Source organism: Talpa europaea, assembly GCF_964194135.1.
Source record: "Talpa europaea genome assembly, chromosome: 5".
Lineage (NCBI taxonomy): Eukaryota > Metazoa > Chordata > Mammalia > Eulipotyphla > Talpidae > Talpa > Talpa europaea.
In genome coordinates this window covers 65,848,673-65,859,031 of record NC_140071.1, presented here as the reverse complement: position 1 = coordinate 65,859,031, position 10,359 = coordinate 65,848,673, and the positions used below count along the sequence as shown (strand labels likewise).

General features: G+C 37.2%; 1 pseudogene across 1 annotated transcript; it reads right to left on the bottom strand.

The window, feature by feature from the left end:
- Window positions 1-8,820: 8,820 nt before the first annotated feature.
- LOC311170544 (large ribosomal subunit protein eL20-like) lies at window positions 8,821-9,825 on the bottom strand (annotated as a pseudogene). Its single transcript has 2 exons — window positions 9,736-9,825; window positions 8,821-9,385 (listed from the first exon to the last, which is right to left on the bottom strand). The product of its transcript is annotated as a large ribosomal subunit protein eL20-like (transcript).
- Between the last annotated feature and the right edge of the window lie 534 nt (window positions 9,826-10,359).

Here is a 10,359-nt window from a genome sequence, read left to right as displayed (position 1 = left end):
GATAACAAAATCAAAACCAGTATTTCACTAACCACCAATGAATTGTGAATTACACATAAATTGCTAGGGACATAGTTTAGTTAAAATTTCCTAAGAGATTCAACATGGAAAAATCATCAAAAGTCAGTATCATGTTCTGGAAAACTAAATCAATCTTTCAGAACATCTTTATTTAAACCTATACTTATTCTTGGAAAATAAATACAATTTAATTTATTAGCATTAGGTCAGCTTACATTAATATAAACAAAAAGATGTAATGAGCAAGAGTGTTTGAAAAATAAAAAAGGGAATCTGTTGTGCCTTAAGGCATTTAATCTGATGTACAATAATATTCAATGGAACAAATCTAATTTTAGCCAAAATATGGACTTTTGTGTATACCTACATTGGTCTTATGAGCTTAAACAAATAAGAACAATAGGCATAAATATTGGTTCTAAGAAAAAAATAGGAATATTTCAAAATTGTAATTTTAAGTTTCATGTATATTCAAAATTGTTGTGAATGCTTAGGGAAAGATAATAAGCAAAACATTTTTATTTGTGGATGGTACTATCTTGGATAGTATTGCATATACAAAAGAGGAATAATTTTAATAAAGAATCTGGAGGCATTAGATGTGTAGTGAGGAAATGATAAAACTGAGATTTAAGTTGATAAAAATGCAAATCATTATACAAGGAGAGGAATAACTTGATGCATCTATTCAAGGATCTTAAGTTGCCACAATAGAGTAAATTTCTGTTAAATATCTGTTTGGTAGATTCCTTCAAAATTAATATACTGCAATGGAGTAGAGCAAGGGGAAGTGATTGTCCCTATGAGCAATATTTAAATTCCAAGAATTAAAGAGAAATTCCAAAAAATTTAGTGGTGTGATTCACAAAACAATTTTTAAAAACTACAGTCACAGAAACTAGCATTTTAAAAACATCAATAGAATTGTAAAAATTTTAAGTAAGCAATTCATTACTTGTATTTTACTCATATACCACACAGAAACCACTGAGTTTTTATATTTGTGGAATGAATGAATACCAAGAGATAGAATTATTTTTTTTCATACAAGAGCCGGGGTGCAGGTCTGAGGTGCGGGGGGTGAGAGGATTCACCAGAGACAGAGTGTGGAACAGAACAGGCAGATTGACGAAAATACACTGCTGAGGGGAGCAGTGGGAGAGACAGGAGAGGTCTGCTGCACCATGTGGGTTGCTCCGAGGCCAGTGGGGATCAAACTGGCACTGTAGAGGCTGTGAACAGCTTCACAGTGCTGTGCTTAACTGCCTGTACCCAACTGTCTGCACCACCAGGGAGGCCCAAGGTAGAAATTTTTATAACCATTTCACAGATGAGAAAAGGAGAAGCTCCAAAAATTTATATTTTCAACCTAGTACATAAGTTGTAAAGCCATAATTTAAACACAAGTATACTTAATGCTAAAGGTCATGATTTTCCCATTACTATCTTGCTCATTGATTGTGTAACTGATCCATGGCCCTCAGTCCTGTAAAGCACTTACGTCTTCTTATCTGCTTGCTGAGCCTTTATTGAATTTCTGTTTTACAAAGCTTTTGACTAGGGTTTTCACTGGCTTTAATCAACTTCTGTTAAGCATGTGGTAGACAAGATATATGGAATTGTTTTCAAGTTCATATAGACATACATATATGAACTATATATATATATACATACACACACACATACACACATATATAATTTAGAAACAATGGGGTTGTCAATTTTACAATTAAACTTTCTCATGTGAACAAACCATAATATCAAAACATAATATTATTATACAGGGATTTCTCAATTTTTTTACCTTATATTGAGCCCAGGATGATTAGATCCTTACAAGAAACATTAAATGAAATACCTTTGAATTATTGCTTACCATCCTCAAGGCCTTCATAGGAAGAGAAAACTCACAGCTTTCAAAAAATTGTTTTTATTCCACTTATCTTTTTTGTTGCTGTTTTGGCAAATAATTTAGTGTTTGGGTATACTTACGTAGGTAAGAATGTAAGATTGTTTGAGATGGCAATTTATATAGGGAAATTATTGTTACTTCCTACTTATCTTACCAAACAACACATTATGGTTACCTTGATTAGATAGAAAGACTATTATCAAACAGGAACCAAAGTGAGAAATTTTCTATGAATTTATTAATTTTAGAGATTATTTTTAACTTGGAAAGATGAAAATATTAATATATTAATTTTTCAGAATAAAACTTGTACAGGATTATACATAAGCTGATTAGCTTATGACTATAATTCCCTCTTCATAATTTACTGTATCTGTCACTAGGTAACACTTTAGAGAACCATCAAGTGAATTATCTTCATGGGCACAACCAATATGAAGCCACTTTAAAAATAGGCCAAAATTTTCCATAATTTAATAAATATGATCATAATTTTAAACATTAATGTCATCAGTCATTATGAAATGACTGTGCAAAAGTCTAAAAATTATCTGTGCAAAAGTGATTAATTTCTGTTTGGCATTAACATTCCTTCAGGAAAAAAGAAGAAAAATGGCAAATATATATATGCATTGCACATATTTTTAAGAAATCAGTGAGAAAGTATTGACCTTTGATATAGAAACTTTAAAAAGTTACACTTTATGAAAAATAATCATCTTGGGGCCATAGACTATTGGAATAAGTTATCCTCTTCTGATTCCTGATTTTAGAGCAGACACTACATAGAGATTATGGAAGTATTTTCAGGGAGAGGGTGTTGAATAGCTCTTCCTCATTTTCTTTTTCTTTTTTCTTTTTTTTGTTTATTTGTTTGTTTATACATGCACTGGGTACAGTCAGAAGCGCAGGAGGGTGAGAGAATTCCCCAGAGCCAGAGCCAGAGCGGGGAGCAGAGCAGGCAGAAGGACAGAAGTACACTGCTGAGGGGAGCAGCGGGCGGCAGGAGAGGTCTGTGCACCATGTGGGACCCTCCTCCGGTGGCCCGGGAGCAGCTGGGGATCGAACCAGTGCCGCAGAGGCCGCGGGCAGCTTTGCAACCCAGCGCTCAACCGCTGCGCCACCGGGGAGGCCCATCTTCCTCATTTTCTCTGACTGTTTCAAACATTGAAATATCAAGGTAGGTTTTGAGCAGTCAGCTGAAGTTGGAATCTAGAAGCAGACAAGCTAGTGTCCCTGGGGCATCACTATCATTACTGTCAGCACCAGCAAATACATTGAAAAGGAAATCACCTGGAAAATCAAAGTATCATACCTTGTTAAAAAGGTTGGCAGACAGAGGGTGCCAGTATTTACCCTCCTTTATCCAATAAATTTCTATATTCTGGTTTTGCTTTAAGAACTTAAATTCTTTGAATTTAAGAACTGCCTCCCAGGTGGTACAGTGGGTTGAGTGCTGCACTGTGAAGCTGTCCACAGTCTCTGCAGCATGAATTTGATTCCCGGCCAGCCAGGGAGATACCCACATGGCGCGGCAGACCTCTCCTGCCTCGCTCACTGCTTCCCTCAGCGGTGTCTTTGGTCTGTCTGCCTGTTCTGCTCCCCACTCTTGCTGGTGAATTCTCTTGCCCTCCTGTGCTTATGACCTGTACCCCAGTTCTTGTGTAAATAAATAAATCCTAAAAAAAGAACTTTGAATTCTTGAATGTGCCATCAAAATAACCTATGTAAGAAAAAAATGTTAATACTATTAAATTTCCAGAGGACTAGAGTATTGAACATGTTTAGGATGGTCAGAAATGGGAAGGGTATATGAAATCAATGATGACTGATGAGTTTCAGTTTAGGGGAAAAGGCTGATGACCACACATTAGAACTGAGGAACAGGCCAGATAAGCAGAGGGTGCATCTTGATTCTGTCTGCATGAACTTAGAACTTCACATCTGCTAGTCTCTGCTTTCTAAGGTTGAGCCTTATTCAGAGCAAGGCTGTGACCAAAACCAAGAGTCAACAGCCCAAAAAGTGAACAGAAGAAAGCTGTGTACTAATAATAGAACCTGACAAATATGTAAGAAAGTGGAAGTGGCTCTTTGAACTCATGCCTCATGTGCTGTCATTTTTTCCTGTCTAATTTGATTGCAGCAAGTTGTACAGGAAGCAGTGTGCAGGTACACCTGGAAAGCTGCCAAAGTGTTCATGGGCTGAGAAAAAGTGCAAAAGGAGCAACGGAATTATCTGAGATGTGATCTCTGATATGTTGAAACAGTTTGAGGCTGGTGAATATGTAAACTAAAATGCTGAATCTTTAATAATTGTTAACTTTATATATTATATATAAGAATTATCTGTTAACATTCAAACAATTGTCATTGGGCTTTCAACCTTGCAATTTTTTGATCTTTTCAGAAAAATACAGTAATATAAAGCAATATTTAATGATATTGATGGAAATTACACCTTTACCTAAAATATTAATGAAATGGTTGAAACATGCTATTGTTATGCTTTGCTATTGTTTAGAAACAGATGTCTTGCCCCTAAACAGATGAAGTTTTACATATGTATATTTACATATTTACATACATATCTATGATACTAACATGTTTATTCATTTATTTATTTTGACTTGCTTAATACCACTTTTGTTGTGCATGTTTGAAAGAGTCAAGTCTGGCATCTTCATTCTGCCTACCATCTTACTAGAATCCTTCCTAACTGAATATTTTTTATACTTAAATAATCTTCACAATAATTTTGTGTTTTTTTCTCCATGGGCTGCACTATGTCTTTTTTTTTTTTTAAGATTTATTTATTTATTTATACAAGCACTGGGTACAGTCAGAAGCACGGGAGGGTGAGAGAATTTACCAGAGCCAGAGCGGGGAACAGAACAGACAGAGCGACGAAATACACTGCTGAGGGGAGCAGTGGGTGCTGCAGGAGAGGTCTGCGCGCCATGTGGGACCCTCGCCCAGCTGCTGGGGATCGAACCAGCGCTGCAGAGGCTGCGGGCAGCTGCACAGCCCAGCACTCAACCGCAGTGCCACCGGAGGGGGGCGGCCTTTTTTTTCCTTTTTTTTATTAATGCATATTTTGGGAATTTTAAGTCCAAACTTAGATATATATTGAGGGTTTAGATTTATAAATCAATTACTATCAATTTATAAATCAATTAAAAATCAATTACTATGTCAATAAACTTTCCAAAAGTTACTCTTATTGAAATATAATAATTCATTAGAGAATATTAAAGATGTTTTGTGCATTATCCCTACAAAATTTAAATGTATTTTTTGCCTTCACCAAGTGTTCTTTTTACCTTAATTGGGAATAAGAGTCTGTGGTTACAAATGGTATTCTTTTAGAACTTTATCACTGCTTTGAGAAGGGAGTAGAATGTTCTTGTCACTATCTAAATTGAAATGTTGCATTGTTACATTGCAGAACAGTAGGGTTAGGTGAGGAGTCAAACGTGTGTTTTCTATCTCCTGTGTTGCTTTTACTCCAATCTTTTCCCACCTATAAAGGAGTCAGCATCTGTAATGTTGTCATTAATGAAATATGGAATCAGGTGAAGCAGAATTATTTATCGCCCTCGTATTCAACATATGATCACTATTATAGAATGAGGATATTCAACTCAGTCCAAAGTGAGTGATAGCCAGGTTTAGTCTGGTAACCAATTATACTTCAAAATAATATTTTCTACATATAGATCTTACAAAAATGTATTTTCTTATACATTTTAAAATTGTAGCATTTTTCTGTAATACATGCTTCTCCCTTAAGTGAAACTAATCCCAGAAATAGACATACTCAAAAATAACTGAAACCTCATTGACTTATTACTGGAAATGGACAGCAAATTATAAAACCCAGAAAAGAAAAGTGTGCACAAAAAGTCAAAACACTTGTAAAATCCTAAGTATTTAAGGACAAAACCATAGTTTTTCCAAAGTGATAGTGTTTGCTTTGACTACAAAGCCATAAAATGTTTTATTTTTAAATAAATTATCTATTTGAAGAGTGTGTTAGTTTTACAGGCTTTAGCCTCTTAATTTGGTGTAAACTAAAAGAAGAATCAAAATAAATGAATAGATTTTTGTCATAAAAATTAGTAAATACTTTAATTTGATGATGGAAAAAAAGAAACTTGGTTAGTTTGTTCATGAATCATACTGCTGTTATCCAAATGTGAAAACCTCATAGCAGCAACTGCAACATCATTAGTGGTTCTCTTGGCCTTTTGTTAGTTTTTCATCTCTTGGATTCTTGCTACTCATTAAGATACAGTTTGTATTCATTGTCTGTATTTTGGTTTATAGATACATAATTGTTCAGAAAGAGACATGTGCTCAAAGTGTCCATAAATCATATCTCTTGCTCCAGAGTCAAGACAAAATCCTCCCATGTTTCAAAATATATTCCATTTTTATGCTAAAAAATGCACAGCTATCCCCCCTTGTTATCTAATGACCTTGCTGTGACTAGCTTTTATTTTTCTAGTTGCTTTTGGTAATGAAATATAGTACCATTATAAAATAAAATTAGTGGTTTTAATGTTTTTGATTATGCATATTTGGTAGTATTTTAAAATAATAAATTGAATATACTCAGGTATATTTATACAAATTATATTATATATAATTGAGCCTATATTTACAAAAATATCGATGGGGAGTTTATAGTTTTCCAAGCTATGTGAAGAAAATTAATTACCTCAGATAATGACTAGTATGAGATTCAAAGTATGAATTTTTATGTTAATAGTAAATTGCTAACTTTAAATAAAAATAAAAAAATGAATATACTATTAGTTAACAAAACTATTTATGATGATAGCTAAATATTTATTATATATTTACTAACACTTTATGAAGATTAATAAATATCACCAGTAGGTTAAACAATCCTGACTTGGGGGCATGACACTTTCAATTTGCAGAACAACTTTCCCTAGCTCTTTTTAAAAGCACTATAGGTTTCGCTTTTTTCCTGATTTTGATTAAATAATATATAATTTCTCAACATTTGAATTTGAACATACTCAATTCCCCAAACAGCATTTTCAGACTCATAATAAAAATCAAAATTTCAAGCTTGATTTTGTAAAAAAATATAAATCTGCTCTCCCCATTCCTATTTCATCCTGGAACTTCTAGTGAGAAAAAGGGTCCATAATTCTCTGCTTTTTTGCCAGCTCATTTCCTGTAATGTCTTTCATACAGGTTTCTAGAGAGAAGACAGAACAGCAGGTTAAGACGTGTGATGAAGCTAGCAGCTAATGTTTTAAGTGTTACTTTCACTTTTGGGGTACCTTCCTTCCATAGACTCTTCAGAGGTACTAGTTATGCATCTTACTACTCCAGTTCTTTTGATGCAAACTAAAGAATTCTTTTACAGCTATTCCTTTCACTTTCTCTGGCATCTGGCATCTGCTATACAGCTTTATATTCTCTCTGATAAAATTTTAATGTCTCGTCACAAATATATTTTATAGGACCCTTGATGACCCCATGACAGCTCTCTGAATACTTGTATACATTCGGTCCAAGAGAAATATGCTCTCAACCTTTCCGCTGGCAAATTCTGGCATTATGAGACCTCAACGTGGTAACACTACTCTGGTTCTGCCAACAAAGCCTCACCTTCCTGTCATATGATTTTACTAGAAATGAGATCACAATCCACTGGCCATTCTAAATTTTGCAGTTAGGAACCAAACCCAGTACTCTAGGTCTTATAATTATAAGGAGTATATTGCTCAGCCTTCCAAGTGGTTCTTTTGAACACATGAATGAAGAGTTCAGGATCACCTCAGACATGCACAACAACACTGAGGCAAAGCAAAGTTGTAAAACCCCTGAGGGAAAAACTGATTATCCAGAGACACCCCACAGGGTAGGGGGAGGAGGAGTAGGATCAAAACAAGGGCAGGGTGGAGGGGGGGATTGTATGGGTTCTATAACCAAGATGAAAATGCATACATTGTGCAAAAATGAAAAATGATGTAAAAATATATAAAATTAAAAAAGAAAAAAAAAACCTGATTATCAGCCTGCACAATAGGAATGTCAGCCCCAATAAATAGGGTAGATAAAATATAAGCAAACTCTGTTTAAAGAAATAATATGAAAGTACAACCTACAGGAGAAAATAGTGGCTACAGTGCAAAGCCACTTACAGCTATTAGCTCAGGCAATAGCTAGGATATAGAAGTAGTTTAAATCAACGTTGATGGATGAATAATCAAAATTTAAGAACAAAGGGAGGGAGCATAAGTGTCTATGGTGGTGGAGTATGGATTCTTTGATGGTGGGTGCACTAAGGCAACAATCCCTGAAGGAAGAGATGCAAACAAAAATGTAAATCAATAGTAAGTCAATAAAGTTTTTTTTAAAGATTTATTTATTCATACAAGAACTGGGGTACAGGTCAGAAGCGCGGGGAGGTGAGAGGATTTACCAGAGCCAGAGCAGGGAGCAGAACAGGCAGAACGACCGAAGACACTGCTGAGGGGAGCTTCGGGCGAGGCAGGAGAGGTCTGCTGTGCCATGTGGGGTTCTCCCTGACCGGCAGGGAATGGAACCAGTGCTGCAGAGGCTGCGGACAGCTTCACAGCGTGGCGCTCAACCATTGTGCCACCAGGGAGGTCCAATAAAAATATTTTTAACAATGAAAATAACGATCACATTAAATAATGTGCTCTAAATCAATCACCTAAGGTACAATGGAGTAATAAACTTTTGAAATTGTGACAATTCATTGCGATACACACACACACATATATATTCACACACACACACATTGTTGTTGTTGTTGTTTTGCGCACCCGGGTTTCCCGGGACTTTATTTGTGCAGAGCCAAGATGGAGAGGGCCTTACATCTAAAAGAAGGTGTTGGGCCTCTTGGTGGTGAAGCATGGTTTGTGCTGGCAACCGAGAACGTGGTGGGGCAGTGGGAACTTGATCTTCGAGTCGTGGAACTCATTGACTGTTGGCTGGCAACATTTGCTTGCAGCTATCTCCTCCACCTTCATGATCTCAATGGAGTGGGCCTAGGTATGGCGCCGGGCACCCATATCTCGGTAGCACTGGGTGACAGCACCCGCGGTGGTCAGGTCTCAGTACTCTCGGTACATATTGTGGGTGCCACTGTGGGAGTCATAGTGAAGCCAGATGCCAAAGTTCTTCACTGGCAGAGGGGATTTCTCAAACACTTGCCCATATTAGACAATTTCTCATGAAGACTTCATCTTCTTCAACTAAGACATGAAGTACCAAAAGCATGAGCGCAAAGAGCCGCATTCGGGAGAAGAGTGGTGTGTGGCATTTGGGGGTGTGCAGGCAGCGCCCCACCACCTTGTACTCTCGCAGTGTTTCCAAGGCCTTCTTGGCATCCTTGCTGCGCTCGCAGCCACATAAAAAAGGAGGTATGTATATATTCTTATACTGTACAAGATCAAGACAATGAAAAACACTATTACTGAAAGTGTGCAAAGGTGGGGGACAGGTTCGTGGGCTTTCACTCACAATTGCAACACTAGGCTCAAGCTCAGTGTGTAAACATCAGGCGTTATATAGAGAGGGACAATTGGTATAAGGAAAGCGTTTCTAAGGCCACAAATGGCAGCTGTCCTACCCTAGATAGTGTCCAGTTTCCAAGAGACTAAACCAAAAGCTGCTCATGAAAGATAGTGTTGTCCTTCCAATGAGAGCCTGGAACTGGTGGCACAGCGGTAAATGGCAGCTGGAGTGGTCACTGGTGGCAGTGCTGAGTCAGGATCACAGCAATGACAAACCACACAGTGTTTTTCTCCTTCTGAAGCTGAAGTCAAATCTTCTCCTGAAGCTTTTTCCAAGCTGAATCGTACTTTCTTGAATAAAGCCATCCTCTCAAGTCAATTCAAGCTTTCCCACAAGCCTCTGTCAAACTGAAGCCTTCCCAAACCAAATCAAGCCTCTTCTCTCAAGCTGGCTCCAAAACTTTCTAAGCAGCAACTCTCTCAGGTAGTTTTTGCTCCAGTTACCTAAAGCCTTTCCTAGTCTCTGCTTAAATCCCCCTTCAGGGTATCCTCCTTTCTAACTTGATTGGTTCATTTTCCAAACCAGCTCTTTCCAAGGCTTAATTGGTGCAGGTGCAAACTTGAATCTAATTTAGTGTCAATGGGAGCTTGGACCGGTTTTCTTTGTTTTAAAGATTTATTTATTTATGCATATAAGAACTGGGGTGTAGACCAGAGACACTGGACAGGGTGAGAGGATTCATCAGAGAGAGTGGGGAGCAGAACAGGCAGATCTACTGAAATACACTGCTGAGGGGAGCAGCGGACAAGACAGCAGAGGTCTACTGCACCATGTGGGTTGCTCCTTGGCTGGCTGCGGATTGAACTTGTGCTGCAACGGCTGGCGATAGCTTGATAGCA